The sequence below is a fragment of the Dendropsophus ebraccatus genome, chromosome 15 (assembly GCF_027789765.1).
Source record: "Dendropsophus ebraccatus isolate aDenEbr1 chromosome 15, aDenEbr1.pat, whole genome shotgun sequence".
Classification (NCBI taxonomy): domain Eukaryota; kingdom Metazoa; phylum Chordata; class Amphibia; order Anura; family Hylidae; genus Dendropsophus; species Dendropsophus ebraccatus.
The window spans coordinates 66,193,169-66,199,168 of NC_091468.1; positions in this window are offsets into that span (position 1 = coordinate 66,193,169).

The window sequence follows — 6,000 nt, forward strand, 5'->3', positions numbered from 1 at the left end:
CATGAATATCCAGGACTACTAAGCTCACACACATAGGCCATGTTCACATGGTGTATAACACTGGCCGTTGTGTGACCCATCTGGGTCACAGAAGGCCGGTGTTACTGAAGATCAGCCGGGTCATCCGGATGATCTTCATTGCTGGTGAATTCAGATGTGAATTTGCATCCCAATTCACCGCTGCACACAATGGACAATTCACAAACAGACGATCATCATTTTCCTGTTGTGGGGACATATAGAGTTGAATTTCCATGCAGAAAATCTGCAGTTTTTATAGTTGCAGTGAGTCTTCTCCATACACTATAAAAATACTCTGCATAAAATCTGCAAAAATGCTCATGTTATAGGCAACTGAAATCTGCCGCACTGGTAGTTGATTGACAATCAGGAAGTGAAGAAAACTGGCCTCTGTGCAATCCACTCTGTCTTCTGCTCCTCCCTCCCCCCTCAGGAGACAGAGATCATGTGACCACTATCTCACAATCAGTTTGTTTGCTGAGCATAGATTGAGGATGCAGACATGACAGGGTGGAGAGGTGAGGAACATGGACAGGAGATAGCCGGAGGGGCAGAGCATGGATAGGAGGGGCATGGTTATGGGTGGGTGAAACCAGATGTTCTGGGGGTGCACCGTACAGACTACTAGAAGATATAGTCTGAAAGCAGTGCAGGGATATAGCTAGAAAGACGGAGCAGAGGAGCGCAACTACTGTAAGAAGACCCCATGAAGAGTGTCAGGAGGGAACATAGGTAAGAACTTTGCATTGTTTGAAAGTTTTTCTTTTGTTTTTAAGAAGTTTGCCCGGAGTTCCCCTTTAATTTTTAGGTAAAAATCATTGTGTCCTACATTGTGTAGTATTTGTATACCCTTAAAGGATTGTGTACTGGATAATCAGAAGTGCATTAGAAAGTCACTATTTCTTCTAAAACTATAGGTAATTTTGATTAGGCTCTTTTAAAGGGGGCACTCCGGCGATTGTTTTTTTTTTCAGATCATCTGGTGTCAGAAAGTTCTATAGATTTGTAATTTACTTCTATTTAAAAATCTTAAGCATTTCAGTACTCATCAGTTGCTATATGTCCTGCAGGAAGTGGTGTATTCTTTCTAGCCTGACACAGTGCTCTCTGCTGCCACCTCTGTCCATGTCAGAAACTGTCCAGAGCAGGAGATTTTTTTCTATGTGGAATTGCTGCTGCTCTGGACAGTTCCTGACATGGACAGAGATGGCAGCAGAGAGCACTGTGTCGGGCTGCTAAGGACACACCACTTCCTGCAGGACATACAGTAGCTAATAAGTGCTGAAAAACTTGAGACTTTTAAATAGTAGTAAATAACAGATCTATATAACTTTCTGTCACCACTTGATCTGAAAGAAAAAAAATCTCGGCGGAGTACTTCTTTAACACTCCATTTGAGGTATACATTACCTTGGAGTTATACATTACCTGGGAGTTCTTCCAATAAATGAACATTGCTAATGCAATTTTAGAATTGTAAAGTGCTGCGGAATCTGTTGGCGCTATATAAATAAAAATTATTATTATACTATTATTATAATGCAGGTGATGAATGCCTTGTTTCTTTATAGACAGTGGTGTAGCTACCATAGAGGCAGGGTAGGCAGTTGCTATGGGGCCTGTGCAGGAGGGGGGGCCCGGAGGAGAAGGTAAGAGTGTGTGTCCTTCTGCTTAACCCCTTATGTACTGCAGTGTGTAAGTGACCCAGTGTTTACATACATGCTGCAACACTTAAAAAAGGTTAGCAATCAGAAGACAGAGATCTCTGTTTCACTGCTCTGATAACCCCTGACCTCTGTTCTCCAGCTATGCAATCAAGTAGGAAAGGAAAATGTGCAGAGCTCCATGCAGAGGTCAGGGGTTATCAGTGCACCAGCAGTAAAGCAGAGATCTCCTTGTCTTTTGAACTTTGGGTCACATACACACTGCAGTACATAAAGGGTTAAACAGAAGGTAGTCTTCTCCTGCACCAATGTATTTAACCGTTAGACTGTCATAGCAAGCAGCCATTGGCAGTCTGCTTTGTCAGTCACTCTTGTGGCTGCAGCCAGGATTCTGCCTCTGGCCACAAGACATTTTATTTTTTGGCCACATCACAGAGCATATACTGTGTTGTGTGTAGGGGAGAGGGGAGAGGGGGGGCCCTTAACAATTTTTGCTATGGGCCCACGTGAATCCTAGCTGCGCCCCTGTTTATAGAGCTGAAGTTTAGCATGTTGGGACGGCGTTGAGAGGTCCCCCGTGTGCACTCTAAATGAGCTCTTCATTTTCAGTCATTTCACTCTGTGCCTATAAATCTAGACTGGACGGCACAAAAACATTTCAGTTTCACAATTTACCTTCACATTTCTTCTTTGAACCTAATCACACAGTTCAATGTTCGAGTGTAAATCCGAGGGGCAGAATTTCAGTGGATACCTGTTTAGTTTCTCTGATCACAGAGACATTTTTTGTGGATAAAAAGACCAAACACTGTGTATGAGCCTAGCTATACACTGACAACTTTAAAGGGGTACTCCGGTTAAAAATCTTTTTCTGTAAACTCAACTGGTACCAGAAAGTGCCAGAGATTTGTAATTTACTTCTGTTTCAAAACCTCAAGTCTTCAAGTAATTAACAGCTGCTGTATGTCCTGCAGGAAGTGGTGTATTCTCTCCAGTCTGACACAGTGCTCTCTGCTGCCACCTCTGTCCATGTCAGGAACTGTCCAGAGCAGTAGCTCAGTGTTTGGTCATTTACACCAGTAGCGTAATGTCGGTTGGCAGCACCAGGGACATGAGAAATAATTGCACGCACGGCCTGTGAAGAATAGCAATACATACAGTATATGCATCACCACTCACTAGAGGCACAAGCAGAATTTTCTCAAGGGTTGGGGTTTAAAACAATAAACTAATGCCTCCCCACCAGGACCACATCTCCAGAGAGATCCCAGTGCAAAATAAATTCCCCTACATTAAGAAGATGCCCCGAGTATGTAGATAAATCCCCCCCCACACACACTCCATTAGTTAGAAGCCCCCAGTAGGAAAGTAATCCCCCATTAGGTAATAGTCCTAAGTAGGTAATTCCCCCACTTTAATTAGATATATGCCCCAGTAGAGAGATATTTAGTACCTTTCAGTGAGATAAGCCCCCCCCCCCATTAGGTAGAAGCCCCCAATAGGTAGATAACCCAATAGATGCCCCTAGTGGTTAGAACCCCCTCTTAGGTAGGTAATCTCCCCATTACCTTAATGCTACCAATAAGTAGTTACTTATCTTCCCCTTTAGGTAGAAGTTGCCTGTAGCCTGATAATCCTCTCTCTATTAGATGGCCCCCTACCAAAAAAAAAAAAGAAAATAACCCTAAACTCCAGCGCTGAGGCAGGGGAGATGCGTAACATATGCTATCTAATGGGCAGAGGGGTAACAAACAGGGGGGTTACCTACAGTGGGATGGGGGAGAGGAGGGGGGTCCAATTAAGTTTGCTATGGGGCCAAGTCCCTGGATGGACTATTATTAAAGGGGTTATCCAGCGCTAAAAAAACATGGCCACTTTCTTCCAGAGACAGCACCACTCTTGTGTCCAGCTTGGGTGGGGTTTTGCAACTTTGTTCCATTGAAGTGAACGAAGCTTAAATACAAACCACACCTGACCTGGAGAGAAGAGTCATGTTGTCTCTTGAAGAAAGTGGACATGTTTTTGTAGCACTGGATAACCCCTTTAAAGGGGTTGTCCAGCGAAAATCTTTTTCTTTCAAATCAACTGCTGTCAGAAAGTTATATAGCTTTGTAATTTACTTCTATTAAAAAAAAAAATCTCAAGTCTTCCCATACTTAGTAGCTGCTGTATGTTATGCAGGAAATCTTTTATTTTCAGTCTGACACCGTGCTCTCTGCTGACATCTCTGGCCGAGGCAGGAACTGTCCAGAGCAGGAGAGGTTTTCTATGGGGATTCATAGAAAACCAAGATAGAGTCCCTGTCTCGGCCAGAGATGTCAGCAGAGAGCACTGTGTCAGACTGGAAATAAAACAACATTTCCCGCAGGACATACAGCAGCTGATAAGTATGGGAAGACTTGTGATTTTTTAATAAAAGTAAATTACAAATTTATATAACTTTCTGATATCAGTTGATTTGAAAGAAAAAGAATTTTGCTGGACAACCCCTTTAAAGAGCAAGCGCTCGCTTCCTCCTTGTTCCCCTGCTCGCTGTCTGGGCTATTACACGCCCAGACATCCAGTGGAGAGGAGCCGGGGGGCCGCGGGGAGCTTTGGGAGAGGCTTCCTGAACAATCTTTAGAGCGGTGGTCAGCCGCCGCTGCCGCTACTAGTAGACTGGGTGACAGCCGACAGGCCATCGCTATTGTTGTCGTTTATTGCATGTCGGCTGATTGTTGATTTAAAACATGTTCTATTACACCAAACAATTATCGGATGGAACGGCCGATAATCGTTTGTTCTAATACTGCCCTTACTCCTGGATTACCAAATCTGGGATCCTTCCGAGCAGCGGTTCAAGCAATATGGCGGCTCCTATAATAATATGCACCATGGAGGAATCAGTCAATGAATCTGCAGCTGGAGTGTGTCACAGCTACGCGTCTGTCGTCCAAGGAGCCAAAGCGGCACAATTGTTTTTTTGTTTGCCTAATACAAGCAGAATAAGAATCCAGCAGACTCATAGTTATGAATCCACTGTATTCATGAAGGGAGCCCCTCTAACTGCCCCTCCCCACCCCCACCCCAAAGTGACTGGCAGACTGCTGTGTATATGTGCCTGTCAATCACTGACCTGAGGTGCAAGGGGGGAGGAGGGGGGATGATCCCCTTGTGAATACGGCAAACTCATAACTATGCTGTAATCTTTCAGTGCTCTATTAACCTAGTGATATAAGTTTTACTTTGTTTAGCTGTTATATACTGCTCTTTTATAGGGTATCATATTAAGCCGTCAGATCTGCCTGGATACATATAGTAAACCATTAGCTTTGCTAAATGAAGGACTAGAGTCGTTCTCATATCAGGTTGTCAGCTTGTTGTTTTAAGGAATTTTTTTAAGTGTCACTGTCGTTTTAATTCCTTTTGCAGATATCAATAGTACAGATGATTTTAAGAAACTTTGTATTTGGGTTTATAATCGCGTAAAATGCATTTTTATCATGAAAAAAACAGTTTGAAGCTCTCCCCCCTGTCTTCATTGTTCTCTATGGAGAGGGGAGGGGTGGAGGGAGATAAGGAACCAAAAGAGGACAACAAAGAGTTATTTTACAGATACATCACTGGGCTATCTCCTCTGAAGTCAGCACTGACCTATCTGACCTCTAAATACCGGCTGTAAGACAGCTCCTACTGTGTAATCATTTGTTCTCTGCTTTCAGTTGGCGACTAATCTCCCTCCTCCCCTCTCCATAGAACAGACAGGGCCCAACTGATGTAAAAGAGTCAAGATTTCCTGATAATGAGCAGTGAAGGAGAGAGAGGAGGGAGGGGGGACCTGGGGGAAGTCTTTTTGAATGCAGATAATGGCATAGTTGTCTAATAAACCCAATTACAAAGTTTCTTAAAATCCCCTGGACTATTGATTTCTGCAAAAAATAATAATAAAAAAAAAAATGACAGTGACACTAAGGATACATTGGTAAAGAGTGATGAGTTTGTCCGAACCTGAATGCTGGCCATTTGACTCCCGGTGGCTGGAGAAGCTGGATGCAGCCCAAGGGAGTACAGGCAAATATGCATACAGCCATAGGCTATATGGATGTCTTTCTGGCAGCATTTAAAAAGGAAATCTGGTGATTTTGTTTTTCTTTCAAAACAACTGGTGGCAGAAAGTTATACAGATTAGTAATTTACTTCTATTTAAAAATTCCAAGTCTTCCCATACTTATCAGCTGCCACCTCTGTCCATGTCAGGAACTGTCCAGAGCTGCAGCAAATCCCCATAGAAAACTCAGGACAGTTCCTGATATGGACAGAGGTGGCAGCAGAGAGC